We start from the raw sequence: 17144 nt of genomic DNA on the forward strand, positions 1-17144 counted from the left end.
TGTTGTTGGATGTCCATGGATGTTGGTGATGTCTCTTGTGTTGTTGGAAGAGGGTGTTTGCTGTGACCACTGAGCTCTCTTGGCAAAACTCTGTTAGCCTTTGACCAGGTTCGTTTTGTACTCCAAGGTCAAACTTGCCTGTTACTCCAGGTATCTTTTGACTTCCTACTTTTGCATTCCAGTCCCCCATAATTAAAAGTACAGCTTTTGGGGGTGTTAGTTCTAGAAGGTCTTGTAGGTCTTCATAGAACTGTCCAGCTTCTTCAGCATTACTGGTCGGGGCATAGACTTGGATTACTGTGATACTGAACGGTTTGCCTTGGAAATGAACAGAGATCGTTCTGTCATTTTTGAGACTGCATCCAAGTACTGCATTTCAGACTCTTTTGTTGACTATGAGGGCTACTCCATTTCTTCTAAGGGACATTTTGACCCTTCAACGTCAGCTGTTCCTATATCATTGTGAAGCAGAATTCACCAAGCATTGGATTGTTCACTCCCTAATAGGGAACGTGGGCTGGGTTTAGACCATCGTGAGACAGGTTAGTTTTACCCTACTGACGATGTGTTGTTGTCATGGTAACCCTGCTCGGTACAAGAGGAACCACAGGTTCAGGCATTTGGTGTATGTGCTTGGCTGAGAAGCCAATGGGGCGAAGCTACCATCTGTGGGGTTATGACTAAATGCCTCTAAGTCAGAACCCCATCCAGGCGGAATGACATGGCAGCAGGGCTGTGGGAGCGTTGGTTGGCCTCAGATAGCCGGTCCCCCGCTGACCTGCTGGTGGGCCACCGCGCCGCATCCCTTCCTCCTGGGACACAGGGTGTGGCTGGAAAGGTGGCTGCCTCCTCACCCACCAAGTGTGGCATGTTCGTGGGGAAACTGATGCTAAACCATTCATAAATGACCTGCTTCTGGGTCAGGGTTTCGTAGGTAGCAGAGCAGCTCCCTTAGCCATTGTAAATATTTTGATGATTAATACACCAAGACATAAAGAGCATTTGAAAATTTTGTCAGCAGATAGGATCAGTGGAAGGGGCTTAATGAAAGAGATCTTAACTCTCATTCCAGCATCATGGTGGGCACAGAGCATCTTCTCTGATATGCAAAATATTCTGCTAAATATTTTCTGTTCTTCTGACGCAGGTAATGACATCCCTTCCCCTAGTGAGCTATTAGATGGTGGTTTCACGCACACCCCACTCAAGATGGTGACTTATATGAGGTAACAGAGAAACAGGAAGATCAGTGGTTTTAACTGAGCAAAAAGACTAGGGGTTTTGCAGTAAATGACTCTTCCATTTCTATCAGTTCCTTGACCAAACCCTTTTGAAACTGTGGTGTGAAATAATGAGGAAGCCAAGACACAGCTGCATGAAAGCTGAACGTCTCCTTGATGTCAGAAGCACACCCTGTTGTCCATAGCCCGAGGAATAAGATGATGGCTGAAGCCAACTTCATGGACAGGATAATCGCCTGAGCACATAGCTGGGCAGAGGAGCCTCAGCACAGTGCTTAACCACAAGCACCCCTTCCTCTGTGAAGCTGCTGCTCTGCACTAGGGTTTCTCACTTGGTTTGACCAAGTTAGGAAGAGGTGAAGATTTGAAGAAACAAACTGCATGGAAACTAACTTGGTTCATGTATAAAATGCCTTGATTTATGGGAAATGGGGTTTCTAGAAGGAGAAAATGAGACAACTTGTGATATAATGGTTATTATTCATAAGAAATACCAGTATGGTCTTCTGTTTCTAAAAGCAGTAGTCTCATAAGGAAATTGTACCACTAAAGGCCTAGTTGGCATTAATATGGTTGCATCTATGTTCATGGTGATACTCATAACAGTAGGTATGATTTTGAGCTTCAAGCTTAGGTCATGGGGAACTCTAGACTTCAGCTCAAAGTCTGTGATCCTTGGAGAGCTGCTTATCCTTAGGTTCAAGGCTGTAAGCTCCATAAGGGAGGAGGTCTTTTCTGTCTTTTTCAGGATTGTGTATACCCAAGAGCCCAGCAGTGCACGGTACATGGTGGCTGTTCAGCCAGTGTTTCTTGAAGCATTTAACTCATCATTCATGTCTCTTTTAATATCTATAACAACCCTGAAAGTTCAATATTATTAGCTCTCGTTTGTGAGTAATAAAGTTGACCTGCTTTGTTTCAAAGCTATCCACAGAGCTATGCTTGTGAGGGGGTTATTGCAGGGATGGGAGACATTTGCTCTATGGTCCCATGGGAGAATATGGGAGACTCAAGGAGGATAATATTGTTTACAAGAAGATTCTTTTCATGTTTCCAGAGAATGGGAGACAGTAGCTCTGTTGGCCATTAGACTAGAGAAAGAGCTCAAAACCACGTGTGGAGGGAAGAAATTGAATCAAGTGGTGACGTTTGGTCTGGAGAAGAGAATGCTTGGAGGGACATTATAACCATGTTCATGTAGCCCAGAGGCAACTTAGAGCAGAAGACCCTGTCTTGACCTGTGTAGGCTCAGAGGGCAGAACACAGGGTGAATTTTAGGGAAACTGAACTTAGTTCAACATACAGAAGAAACTTCTAACTTCCTCTGCTCTTTACAGATAGAATAGATCACCGTGTGAATTTCTCTGGTGTTTCGGTGGTTAAGACTCCACGCTTCCACTGCGGAGGCACAGGTTTAATCCCTGGCTGGGGAACTAAGATCCTACATACTGCATGGAGTGGCCAAAAAATAAATAAAATATCTTTTTTTAAAAATAGATCATCTTGGAGGCAGCAAATCACCTATTATTGGAGGTATCCAAGGAGGGACCACATGATCACTTGATGGGGATACTGTAAAAGAGATGTGAACCTCAACTCAGGACAGAAAGGCATTGGGCCAGAGGAATATCTCCTCTATGTCTCTTTGCACCTATGATGCTATAATCCTGTATTTGAAATCTGTAAAAGTTGTATCTAGAAATGAATATATTTCAAAGGAAGCTACGTAATAGCTTAGGGCAGATCCCATCACCTTATCAGTCCCCCTAGGACAGAATGTCTCTCTGTGGATCTCTCTCTCAATGGAGCACCATTGTGCTCCCAGCACCCGTCACCGTGCTGACGCGTGTTTGTTGTTGTTTAGTTTGTAAATCGTATCTGACTCTTTTGTGACCCTGTGGACTCTAGCCCACCAGGCTCCCCTGTCCATGGGATTTTTCAGGCAAGGATACTGGAGAGGGTTGCCATTTCCTCCTCCAGGGGATCTTCCCGACCCAGGGATCGAACCCTCGTCTCCGGCATTGCAGGCGGATTCTTTACCACTGAGCCACCTGGTATCCCTTTATTAACATGCACTGAGTCAGTTGGAATCCTGAGTGCCCTGGGTATTTCCCAGGAAGTTATGGAGTAAAAATGGAACCAGGCCAACTTTCCTGTCCCCCTTTCCCACATAGATTATAAATCTGGTCCAGAGGGAAGCATTTTCTCTTTAAGTGTTAGACTCCTGTAGAGTCCTTTCCTTGGAAGAAGTGCCTCATTGTGTATATTTTCTGTTGGCTTCACTGGCTCAGAAGCTATTTTGAGTAGACCACGCAGAAGCCAACTTGCGGAATGCTGGAATGTGAGGGCTGGCCGGGGCCGGAGAGATGTCCTACTCTGCCATTGAGAACAGGCAGGATCAAGACATAAATTAAGAGGCAGAAAAACATAATCCAACAGGGGGAGGCACCCCCCAGACGGAGACAATGATTGCGTCTCTCACTGAGTCTGGCACCTATGAGGGTCTCAATCCAGCAGAGCGAATGACGGCATACCTGGAGCTTGGAGGTGTCCCCAGCAGAGCTGGACCTGGGACCAGGAAGTCTGAACTCTCCTCTGGGTCTGTCAGCCACTGACCACCCGTGTGACCTTTGCATGTTGCTTATCCTCTCTAGCTGTCATCTGGGGTAACCTGGCATTCAAATGACCGTCCTATTTCTGAAAGCAGTTTTAGAGGCAGGAGAGTTTGCTTGTCTCGGCTAGCTGGTAGCAGTGGAAATGGAGAGACGTGGATGGATTTGAGAGTCACTTTAAAGCAGTAAGCAGGGTTGCATGTGTAATTTGCTGTGGGATATAAAGGAGGGGGAGCGGTCGAATGGGACATCTAGAATTCTGACTTGGGCAGCTGGGTGGACAGCAACGATGTTTGCAGAGAGGGGAGCCTGCCAGCAGGAGTTGGTTTGAGAGGAAGCCGATGAACCACACCTTGTGTTCCCAAAAGCCACACACTCAGAGCCATCCTGGCTCTGTGGCTCTCCCCCTTCCGCCCTGCCTGAGATGAGGCCTTCGTGCAAGAGGGCGGGCAGACTGGGTCGCTGCAAACTCGACTGGGCCCTCGGTTATGCCTCCTGGTGCTGGATGGCTTCAGAGACTGGTGTAACTCTGCCTCCCATCCCCACGTCCATCTTTTCTCTTATTGCTAAGCAGCTCCAGAAGGCAAACTGTGAGACCCACATACCTAAAATTATAAAGAGAAAGTAAAGAACCAGGGGAAGCTTTGAGAGTTGAAGCTGGTCTCCTGCCAGTGTTCTTTTGTGTAATGTACTTGACCACATGCTCCCTGGTTTCACCAACTGCAGGCAGGACTCCTGCAGCCTGTGTCAGCGCCTCCGGGCCTTGGTGGTGAATAAATGGAGACCAGCAGGAGGCACCAAATGGAGCTCTCCGAGGGCAGGGAGTGGCGGGGAGCATCCAGCTGAGTGGCAGATGAGGGAACAGCAGGACAGGGATCAATGCGCGACAGAGAGAAGACAGCTTCCTGTGGGCACTGAGCTACCACTGATCTCAGCCTCACTTAAGTGCCGCAGGCCTGGGTGCGGGGGCCTGACCCCGCAAAGCCCTGCCAGAGTCTAGAGAGTGGCCAGCACCCCATGACATCCTCTGACTATCGCTGTCTACAGAGGACCCAAGCTCTACACAGCAGAAAGAGACATGAAAGAGACAACGGTGGGGAAAACAAATGTGAAAATATGAGAAATTACTGCCTGTCCCTTTTCTGGGTGTGTGGTTTTTTAAAAAGAATTTTTAACTGGAGTATAATTGTTTTACAATGTTGTGTTAGTTTCTGCTATACAATATGGATCAGCTATGTTAAAAAGTGGTAGTCACTCAGTTGTGTCTAACTCTTTGCAACTCCATGGACTCTAGCCCACCAGGCTTCTCTGTCCATGAAATTCTCCAGGCAAGAATACTGGAGTGGGTTGCCATTCCCTTCTCCAAGGAATGTTCCTAACCTAGGGATCAAACCCTGGTCTCCCACATTGCAGGGAGATTCCTTACCGTCTGAGCCACGAGGGAATCAGCTATATGTCTACATATATCCCCTCCTTCTTGAGCTTCCTTCCTACTCCACCCCATTCCACCCCCTCTACGTCGGTAGGAGCGCTGAGCACTGAGCTGAGCTCCCTGTGCTAACAGCAGCTTCCCATTAGCTATCTATTTGATGTATGGGTGGGATGAATTGAGAGAGCACCATTGATATATATGCCTGTCCCTTTTAAAAAGGAATGTTTTATTGTTTTTATTTTTAATTACAAACATGGTTTATATTCATGAAAATTTAAGAAATGCAGGAAAATAAAACAAAGACTCAGCTGTAATCCCACTAACCACTCTTGCCATTTGATGAATATTTACTGAATGCCGACTAGCTGAGTCACAGTTGAAGGCCCACAACAACCCTGGGACTTAGGTAGGGTTATTAGTCTCTTTTGATCAGTGTAGGAGCTGAGATCAGAGAGGTTGAAATTTGCCTTTAGATACACAGCTGGCAAGTGATGGAGCCTGATTTGAACCTGGTTCTATATCCCAATCTTCTCACAATACTCTACTCGTTTTGATCCATGGGAATACCCGAGGTGATGCCATGTCATCAAATCTCAGTTTCCAGATGGGAAATACTCCAAAGCAAAAAGTATGACTTGAAGATGTTTTCACAGTGTGTCTTGTCTGTCAAGTTGGGTCACACTTCCTGTAACTTTGTAAACTCATCCATTGCAACAGTGGTGTTTTGATTCTTTGCCCCTCTGACAACCAGAACAGAAAGCATCTTCCCTCCCATCACTGGGCTGGAGGCTTCCTTCTGCTTCTGCCCAAGGCAGAATGTGGTTAGCACTTACTGCTTAACCTCTTCCTCTGCAAGTTACTCTCTGAAGGAGAACATTTTGTTTAGCCCATTTTGACATCATGAACATTCTGTGCCCCTAAATATCAACCAATCTCTTTAAAAAAAAAAAATCAGTGAATTTTTTTTTAATTGGAGGGTAATTGCCTTACAGTGCTGTGGTGGTCTCGTCCATACATCAGAGAGAATCAGTCATAATTATATACGTATATCCCCTCCCTCCCCTACTTCCCACCCCTCTAGGTTGTTGCAGTACCCCCAGCTGGGCTCCCTGTGTTATATAGCAGCTTTCCACTAGTTGCTGTTTTGCTTTTTTCTGAATGTGCTTAACAACCTTACCCCATTCCTCAGCTTTGTCATCTTCCATCACATCTCTGACTCAGTCCACCCTCTGACCCTCATTTCATCCTGATGTTAGACTGAGTTTCTCCTGCACAGCATACACGATGCTTTTTTAAAAGTTGAAAACTGATCACTTTACTCTTCATAGAAATGAAGTAAGTGTAAATGTCAAAATATCCCCAGCACCAAAATGACGTCAATAAACATCATCCACCAAGTCCCCAGTCTTGACATTCCAGCCTTGTCTCCAGCCAGTCTCTCGCTGATGGCCTTAGACCCTTGCTGTGTGCCCTGTCCCGTGAAGTGGCCTTGACTCTCCCAGGTAACTCTCCAGTGGCTCATAACCTGGGGGAGTCATTTAGAGCAGGGACTTAGGAGCCAAGCTGCCTCAATTCAAAGCCTACGTTTACCACTCCCTGCATGTGCTCTTGCCTGGAAAATCCCATGGATGGAGGAGCCTGGTGGGCTGCAGTCCATGGGGTCCCTGGGAGTCGGACACGACTGAGTGACTTCACTTTCACTTTTCACTTTCATGCATTGGAGGAGGAAATGGCAACCCACTCCAGTGTTCTTGCCTTGAGAATCTCAGGGACGGGGGAGCCTGGTGGGCTGCCGTCTATGGGGTCGCAGAGTCGGACACGACTGAAGTGACTTAGCAGCAGCAGCAGCAGCAGCATGACCTCGGGCAAGTTATTTAATTCTCCTGTGCCTCCATTTCCTTGTTTGTTAAGTGGAGAAAACTATAATATCTATTTTATAAGATTGATGTGAGAAGCAATACAGTAAGTCTCCTACATAGGAGTGAGCTCTGTTTCAAGAGCATGTTCATAAGTCTGATTTGTTCCTAAGTCCAACAAACTTAGCCTAGAAACCAAACTAACATCATCGGCTATATAGTAATGTGCTGTAATAGGCATATGATACCTTTCACACAGGTAATACATAAAAAACAAACACAAAAAATAAAACTGCATACTGCACCTAAAGATCTCACATGCCTAAGTCATAAATAACAAAACTGAATAATAGCTTAGAAAATAATATCAACAAAAAAATCAATTCATGTTATGGAGAACCTAAAGTAATTTAGTTAATGTGACTTAATATTTAAGTCTGGCAAAGTTTTCCACACACCAGCATAAAGAAGTATATCTAACATCTCCAGTCAATATATTTGATAGAATTTATTCTTAGTAGTACCTATATTCGGAGAAGGCGATGGCACCCCACTCCAGTACTCTTGCCTAGAAAATCCCATGGATGGAGGAGCCTGGAAGGCTGCAGTCCATGGGGTCGCTGAGGGTCAGACATGACTGAGAGACTTCACTTTCACTTTTCACTTTCACGCATTGGAGAAGGAAATGGCAACCCACTCCAGTGTTCTTGCCTGGAGAATCCCAGGGACGGGGAAGCCTGATGGGCTGCCGTCTCAGGGGTCGCTCAGAGTCGGACACGACTGAAGCGACTTAGCAGTACCTATATTAAACTGGATCTCCTAAACAATGTAAGTGTGGACCTGAAGGAATTAGCATTAAAAAATAAAGAGAATATTGAATATTTAAAAAGAAACAAAGATCTCACATGCCACAATAAAGATTGATTGAAGATCCCACCTGCAGCAACTAAGACCTGGCACGGTCAAATAAATAAATAAATGTTTTAAATAAAGAAAGAAAATAAGGAAAGCAATTTTAATTTTACAGTACAGTTCCTTGAAAAGTACAGTAGTACAGTACAACAGCTGGCCCTTCTCAGCAATACCAACCCTCACCCCTGCTGCCTTTACATTTGCTTGTGGACATCCCGGGCTTGAAGTCAAGATATGCTGCTACTGTACCCCGTACAGCACTTCACAGTAACGGACGCAAAAGTGCAGCCACTTGTAAAGGATGCTTGCGCTTGACGATGGATGCCAGACGCGTGAACTAACTTACGTGGTTAGGCAAACGCACGTTCACCTCTTCGAAAAGTCCCAACCTGAAGGCTCATGTGTAGGGGACTTAGCATGTTTCTAAGGCTGGTGCTTGCAAAGGTCGTAGAGCGTGACCTAGCATACTGTAAGCACGGAGCAAACGTTAGCTATGAAGACCGATGCTGTTGTCTGTCCATCTTGTCACCTTCAGGGCCAGTAGTCAAGCTATATTTCTTAAAAATAACTTTACATTTTAGTGGCTTTTCTGTTTTATTTCTTTGAATTGCTGAGTAATTTTTCCAAACAGCACACACACTCAGTAGTCAGTCTAAAATCACACAATGATGAGACTTTGTCAGCTTGCCCAGTAACTCAAGTAATCACTGTAACATTTGCGTATATATACACACCTGTCCATCTACCTGTCTACATGATACATATACACATACAGACACACATTTGTGGTGGACTTTTAGACAACAGTTTTTATGTAATATATCCAGTTTATTGTATAAATTAAATTTTCTTCTATTCGTTTTTCATTTCCAAAGGTTGACTGAGAAAGCATTGTCAAGATTCAACACAGCCTTGACTATACCAAGGATTTTACATTTTGTTCTCTATGTGGTGAGGAGCTGCCCATGGCTTTGGAAGAAGAGAGTATCATAGGCTTCAGGGGAAGATGGTGTCACAGTTTCATTTGTTGTTGAGGAAGCAATGCAAATGCAAAGACTGACCTGATTAGGAGATCTTGGAGTTTAGGGAAATCAGGTAAGAGTCTGCTGGAATGACCCAGACTGAGAGACTGAGGGTGAGAGGGGATACATGTGAGAATAATTTGGGGACAGAATTAAGAGGGCTTGAGGATGAAGTGGTGAGAGAAGTAGAGGAGATAGCTCTAAAAGTTTTTATTTGGGGTGAATGGGAGGATAATGAAACCATTAAGAAAGTCAGTCGTCTCTAGGGAACCCTCCTATGCCGTTGGTGGGTATATAAATTGATACAGCCACTATGGAGAACAGTGTGGAGGTTCCTTAAAAACCTAAAAATAGAGCTGCTATGCATGCATGCGTGCTAAGTCACTTCAGTCATTCCCGACTCTTTATGACCCTATGGACTGTTGTCTGCCAGGCTCCTCTGTCCATGGGATTCTCCAGGCAAGAATACTGGAGTAGGTTGCCATGCCCTCCTCCAGGGGATCTTCCAGACCCAGGGATCGAACCCGAGTCTCTTATGTCTCCTGCATTGGCTGGTGGGTTCTTTACCACTGAACCCCCTGAAAGTTCAGAGTTACCATGTGACCCTACAATCCCACTCCTGGGCATGGGAGAAAAACATGGCCTAAAATGATACATGCACCCCAATGTTAATTGCAGCACTGTTTGCAATAGTCAAGACATGGAAGCAACCTACCTGTCCATTGTCAGAGGAATGGATAAAGAGGATGTGGTATATAAACATATATGTATATATATTAAATATATATATATGAATATTACTCAGACATTAAAAACAGAAATAATTTTTTGTTGTCATTGTCAAATGTCATTTGTCATTTATTGTTGCTGTCATTTGCAGGAACATGGATGGACCTAGAGACTGCCATCCTGAGTGAAGGAAATCAGACAGAGAAGGAGAAATATCATATGGTATCCCTTATATGTGGGATCCGAAAAGAAATTATACAAACGAACTAACTTATGAAACAGAAAGAGACTCATAGACTTAGAGAATGGATTTATGGTTGCCAGGGGGAAGGATGGGGGGATGGGATCTTCAGGGAGAAAGGGATGGTTAAGGATTTGGGGGTGGACATGTACACACTGCTATATTTAAAAAGGGTAACCAAGAAGGACCTACTGTGTAGCACAGGAAACTTTGCTCAATGTTATGTGGCAGCCTGGATGGAAACGAGTGTGGATAGAGAATGGATACAAGTATATTTATGGCTGAATCCCTTTACTATTCACCTGAAACCATCACACATTGTTTATTAATGGCTATCAGATCAGATCAGATCAGTCGCTCAGTCGTGTCCGACTGTTTGCAACCCCATGAATCGCAGCACTCCAGGCCTCCCTGTCCATCACCAACTCCCGGAGTTCACTGAGACTCACGTCCATCGAGTCAGTGATGCCATCCAGCCATCTCATCCTCTGTCGTCCCCTTCTCCTCCTGCCCCCAATCCCTCCCAGCATCAGAGTCTTTTCCAGTGAGTCAACTCTTTGCATGAGCTGGCCAAAGTACTGGAGTTTCAGCTTCAGCATCATTCCTTCCAAAGAAATCCCAGGGCTGACCTCCTTCAGAATGGACTGGTTGGATCTCCTTGCAGTCTAAGGGACGCTCAAGAGTCTTCTCCAACACCACAGTTCAAAAGCATCAATTCTTCGGCCCTCAGCCTTCTTCACAGTCCAACTCTCACATCCATACATGACCACAGGAAAAACCATAGCCTTGACTAGACTATACCTCAATACAAAATAGAAAACTTAAAAAAAAAAAAAGGAAAGGCAGCCTTCTCTATTGTTTTCTAAGTACAAAAGGGATTTAAAATTTTCAGAGAGGAAGAGATAGGCTGTGGAAAGTCAGAATATAATGCAAGCCTCTTTCTTAACTCAAAAAAAAAAAAAAAAAAAAACCCTATACACACCTAGTAATTTTGAACCTAAAACTAAACAAAGAAAATGGAGGGAGGGGAACATATAGGGTTGACAATGATGGTCCACTTGGCAATGAGAATCAAGCACACTGAATGTTACATTCCGGGGAGTGTGGAGCAGATGCGAAGCCTGTGAAACAGCATATTCTTTCATCTCTGCAGAAGTGGAAGTTTTTCTCTCCCAGTGGAGCAGCCAAAAACTTGTTTGGAAAGACCCAAATAAGGCCACAAACACCCAGCTACATCCTTTTCGAGTTGCTAATACTTTCCACTTTCATCCACGATTCCCGAAGTCTGTGTGTTCCATGGACAAAGAGCAAGACAGAGGGGTTGCCCTGCTGAGACCATGTGGGCAGCCAACCACGCAGAAGGGAGTGGCTGCGGCCGCCAGCCCAGAAATGGTGTGCTCTCCAGAAAACCACATTCTCTTCCCACCTTCCTCCCAAACACTCCAGCTGGCATAGGGAAAGTTTTTGAAAATGAGAATGAAGCTTTCTCATGTGTGTCCATATTCTCTAAGTCAGAACTACAGATGCATGACAGATACAGTTGTAATGGCAACTAAGGGACAGGATATTTTAAAGACACTCTGAAAAAATCTAGAGTATGTGGTTGCTCTGGTAAAAGTACATCATTGAAAAGACCAATTCCACAAATATTAATTTGGCACCTCCTGGGTGCCAGGCACTGTCCTTGGCACTGGTGATAGAGGGCTGAACAAAACAGACCATGTGTTACAGAAGGGGAATGGGCAGTGTGTTGAGGTTTAGGATCTGCTCCATTAAATTAAAGATATGACCCAAAAAGAACACAATTGGGTCATCACAGAGCACCAAGCTGAGTTCCCTGGGCCATACCGTAGATTCCCACTGGCTACCTATTTTAAGGCAATGGCACCCCACTCCAGTACTCTTGCCTAGAAAATCCCATGGACGGAGGAGCCTGGTGGACTGCAGTCCATGGGGTTGCTACAAGTCGGACATGACTGAGCGACTTCACTTTCATTCTTCACTTTCATACATTGCAGAAGGAAACGGCAACCCACTCCAGAATTCTTGCGTGGAGAATCCCAGGGACGGGGGAGCCTGGTGGGCTGCTGTCTATGGGGTCGCACAGGGTCGGACACGACTGAAGTGACTTAGCAGTAGCAGCAGCAGTGTAAATATGTCAAACCCAGATGACCTAGATGGGTGGGATTGGTGGGTGGCAGGTCTCAGAGGGAGGGGATATATGTATGCGTATAGTTGATTCACTTCATTGTACAGCAGAAAGTAACACAGCATTGTAAAGCAATCGTATTCCAATTCAAAAAAATAAAGGGAGAGAACACAATTGGGTAGGTAATTACACTGCAGACCTATAACTTCTACCTGAGTCCTCCAAGTTCAAAAGGACCAGTTCAAACCCTGCCTGACTAATCAGTGATATACTCTCTAACCCCCAGTGGGAAATTACCTCTGAGTTCCCTGCACTTCCTTTGATCCTCTGAAAAGACTTGGATCATTGTATCATGTGCTATAATTAAATATACACACACATATCTGTCTTATCAGCCTTTGTAGACTTTTTCAAAGCAGGCTGTGTTTGCTTATCTCTCCAGAAACCTCTTCTGACACAGCCCTATTCCCCTCCTCCTCTTCAATTCACCACATCCACCATTCCTTCCCCGCCAAACTTGTGCTAGTCTCTCTATATGTATAGGCTCTTTCCAGTTTGTGCCTTTGCAATACGCGGTTCCCTATGATTCAACCACCGTTCCCTTCTTTGCTCTGGAGCACTTGGACTCTTTTTGGGGAGAATTACTTCCTCAGTTAAGCCCTCCTAGACCTCTCTAACTGTTGAGTGGTCATGCCCTCTAACCCTTAACAGAGATAAGTGTATCTCTGTTAGCTCACTTATCAGCCTGTTGTTTTTTTCACTACTTGTTTATGGATCTATAAGACCTGGGTAGAGTCCTCTTTTTATCTAACTAGCTCTCTGGGGACCTTTGCCTCTCTGCTCTTTTGCCTGCTGTCAGTGAAAGTGCATTGAATAATTTACTTGCCTCCTAAATTGTTCTCCCATTTCCACAAAACAAGACAAGAACAAAGGAAGCAAAACGAAACACGCATCCTTGCTAGAAATATCCCGCAGTGCTCACGCCTTGGTTTGAAGGCATCGAGACTTGTGTTAGAACTCAGCTGATACACAGTGGACAGAGCACTGGATGAAGAACCTGGACCCCTATATTCTAGCTCCAACTCACCCTGCGATTAGTTCTGTGCCCTTGGCCAAATGATATCATCTCTCCTAGGTCTGGAGAAGGCAATGGCAACCCACTCCAGTACTCTTGCCTGGAAAATCCCATGGGCGGAGGAGCCTGGTAGGCTGCAGTCCACGGGGTCGCTAAGAGTAGAAAACCACTGACTGACTTCACCTTCACTTTTCACTTTCATGCATTGGAGAAGGAAATGGCAACCCACTCCAGTATTCTTGCCTGGAGAATCCCAGGGACGGGGGAGCCTGGTGGGCTGCCGTCTATGGGGTCCCACAGAGTCGGACACAACTGAAGTGACTTAGCAGCAGCAGCTCCTAGGTCTAGGTTTCTAAGGTGGAAGTTGCATTCAGGAAGAGTATATAGGTTGTTTTTTTTTCCCTCCAGCTATAACAGAGTCGAATGGCGATGGCGTTCCAAAGCTTTGTTGCAGATCGTGAAACCCAGGTCAGGAAGGACACCCAGCTGGAAAGAATATACTGACTCTTTCTGTCTGTTTAGCACACAAGTGGGAGGTGGTGTACATCTGCCTCTCATTTGCTCTCACTGAACAGACAGGGCTTTGAGTCCCTGTGAGCTCATACACTCCACATTTCACGATCATTCATGAATCTACGTAATATCAGTTCCATTCTGCTTATATGAGGCCCATGTCAGTTATTTGCTGCATGCTCTGTACTGAGGAGTGTGAGATAAAAAAGAATAAATAATGCATGGTCTTTGCCTTTAAGGGATACTGGATGATTAGTGGAGGTAGATGAGAAGTATTAATATTATCTCCGTTTCGCAGATAAGAGCAACTGCAGCTCCACCAATGCAGTGGGGAAACTGGCCCACTTGCTAAGTCACTTGAGTCGTGTCTGACTCTTTGCGACTCCATGGACTGTAGCCTGCCAGGCTCCTCTGTCCATGCGATTCTCCAGGCAAGAACACAGGAGTGGGTTGCCATGTCCTCCTTCAGGAGATCTTCCTGACCCAGGGATCAAACCCTTATCTCCTGTGTCTCCTGCGTTGCAGGTGGATTTTTTACCCACTGAGTCACCTGGGAGAAACTCAGTCTCAGGCTAATCAGATCCTAGGGGCTTTACCCTTGTCCATGCTACCTCACTGCTGGTTGTTTAGAAGAGAAAGGGAAAGGAGATACTGAACTGAAAGCTTGAGTGTTTCCCACGCTGACTGCCTCAAAGGAGTGGCCCAGGATAACCAGTGGGCAGTGTTAGAAACCTGGGGGGGAAGGGTAGAAAGGGAAACAGAAGAATCCAGAAAACAAATTGCACCTAATGCATGAGAGCTGGTCTTGACTTCCATGCATGAAATTTTCATTGGGCCCGATGACAGGCAAGCCTGCATCCTCATGCCTCATGAGCCTCAATTCTAAGATTCTGTCCCCTTGACAACAGCGGGTTAGGGAGAAGCAGAGACCCTTCTGGGAGGAAAAAGAGCAGCATAACTATTTAAATGAAACCACTATAATAACACATCAGGCCTTAACTCTGTGTGAAGGTATCCACCAAACACCACCTCAGGGCATGGTCCTGAGTGCTTGTGAGGTTTAGAGGAAGACTTTTCAATTAATAAGTTTTTGTAAGTAGCAAAAATTCTGAGTAAGGGCAGACGACTCATTTCTAGGCCTATCACATAGATGCATCTTCATGGAGGTGAGAAGTGGCCATAAATCCAGAGTGTGCTCTCTGGATTCCACACATTCAGATTCTTTTTTTTTTTTTTTGGCCACATCGAGCATCATGATCTTAGTTCTCTGAGCAGGAATCAAACCCAGGCCCCTTACAGTGAAAGCAGGGAATCTTAACCACTGGACTGCTAGGGGAGGCCTGCTTTTTTTTTTTTTCAGATTCTTTTGAAAGATATTTATTTATTTGTTCAGCCATGCTGGGTCTTTGTTGTGGCATGTGGCATCTAGTTCCCTGACTAGGCTCCCTGCCTTGGGAGTGTGGAGTCTTAGCCACTGGGCCACCAGGGAAGTCCCCAGATTCTTAACAGTGACCATGCCCTAAGAATATTGTTTATGTCATTAGATTCATGCAAGACAAGGGGACTTGAAGAAAGGAAGTTTTTGATTTGCGATGAATTTTCGCATTACACACAATGCACATATAGCACACCACTAACATCAGATACTCCACTAAAGTTAGCCGGTCAAGGCATCCCTTTCATGATGTTGACAGACCTGGGAAACCAACCAGTAATCAGAAGCCACTAAAGGAAAACCCAAATTGGGGGAAAATAAGATTCAACGAACTAAATGTGATATATTGATTTTTAGTTATAGCTTTTTTAATATAAAAAATAGAATATTGGAGCTAGAAGAGACCTGGTTCACCATAGCCAATGCTCTCATTTCACAAAAGGGGAAATTGAGGCCCAGAAAAGGGAACTGATTTGCCTAAGCTCACAGCATACATTCATTTCCTCTTTTCATCCTACAAACATTTATAGAAAGCCAGCTAGGAATGAAGCCTCATTCTGAGAAACATGGAGGCTTTCATAAGCTCAAAAGTCTAGCTTGGGAGATGGATGTGAACAGAATCAATTCTCATACAGTATGATTAGCGTTCTAAGAGAGGGGCTGACAAAGGTTATATGTTTAAAGGCTGAATGTGTGTGTGTGTGTGCACTCAGTCCTGTCCAAGTCTCTGGGACCCCATGGACTGTAGCCTACAAGGCTACTCTGTCCATGGAATTTTCCAGGCAAGAGTATTGGAGTGGGTTGCCATTTATATTTAAAGCTCTGAGGGCCATATAATCTCTGCTGCAACCATGAAGCTCCCTTGCTGTAGCACAGAAGCTGCCATAAACATCATGCAAATGATAAAGGCGCCTGCCAGCCCAGTAACACTTTATTGCCTTTGACATTTCAATTTAACATTGTATTCACATGGCATAAAATATTCTTCTTCTTTTGATTTTTCAACCACTTAAAAAAGTAGGGACTTCCCTGGTGGTCCAGTGGTTAAGAGTCTACCTCACCATGCTGGGGATACCAGTTTGATCCCTAGTCCTGGAAGATTCCACATGCCCCAGGACAACTAAGCCCATGAGCTACAAATCCTGAAGCTCACACGCGTGAAGTCCGTGCTCTGCAACAAGAGAGGGCTACCGCAATGAGAAGCCCGCTCACTGCAACGAAGAGTAGCTCCCCCTCAACGAGAGAAAGCCTGTGCGTAGCAACGAAGACCCAGCGCAACCAAAAATAAAGAAATAAAATGTTAAAAATGTAATGACTATTCTTAGCTCATGAGCCTACAAAAACAGGCAGTGGTTTGCCTACTCATCTTAAATGAACAGAAGTTCCAGACGATTTTTTTTCACAATCCATGAAGGGTATGATCTAGTTATTGATCAAATTCTTTTATCAAGAATAAAAGGGTGGGGGTGGGGAGAGCTTGTGCTTGTCAGTGTCACCATGAAAAGGCAGGGTACTACTCACAAAGGACAGTACAAGATAGGTTAAGAAGAGGCCAGAAAGCCCTCAGTTCATCCCTGCTGTTATTGTTTAGCCGTTGTCATGTCTGACTCTCTGTGACCCCAAGGACTGTGGCCCGCCAGGCTGCTTTGTTCATGGGAGTTCCCAGGCAAAAATACTGGAGTGGATTCGTTCCTATCTCACCTCTATTTCCAATTAAACTCCAAATGTCTCTATAACCTTGAGCCAACTTTACTGCTTTTCACATTTCACAGACTCTCACTGTGCGCAGTTTAAAATGTAGGTTTCTGTGTAGAAGAACTGTACCTTCTTTTCTAAAGTTTCCACACAGCCATGTTAAGGACAGTGTCAAATGACCCTATAGGACTCAGACCCTCTAGGACTTTGGTAATTTTTTTGACAGCATTAG

The sequence above is a fragment of the Bos indicus genome, chromosome 29 (genome assembly GCF_029378745.1).
Source record: "Bos indicus isolate NIAB-ARS_2022 breed Sahiwal x Tharparkar chromosome 29, NIAB-ARS_B.indTharparkar_mat_pri_1.0, whole genome shotgun sequence".
NCBI classification, from domain to species: Eukaryota; Metazoa; Chordata; class Mammalia; order Artiodactyla; family Bovidae; genus Bos; species Bos indicus.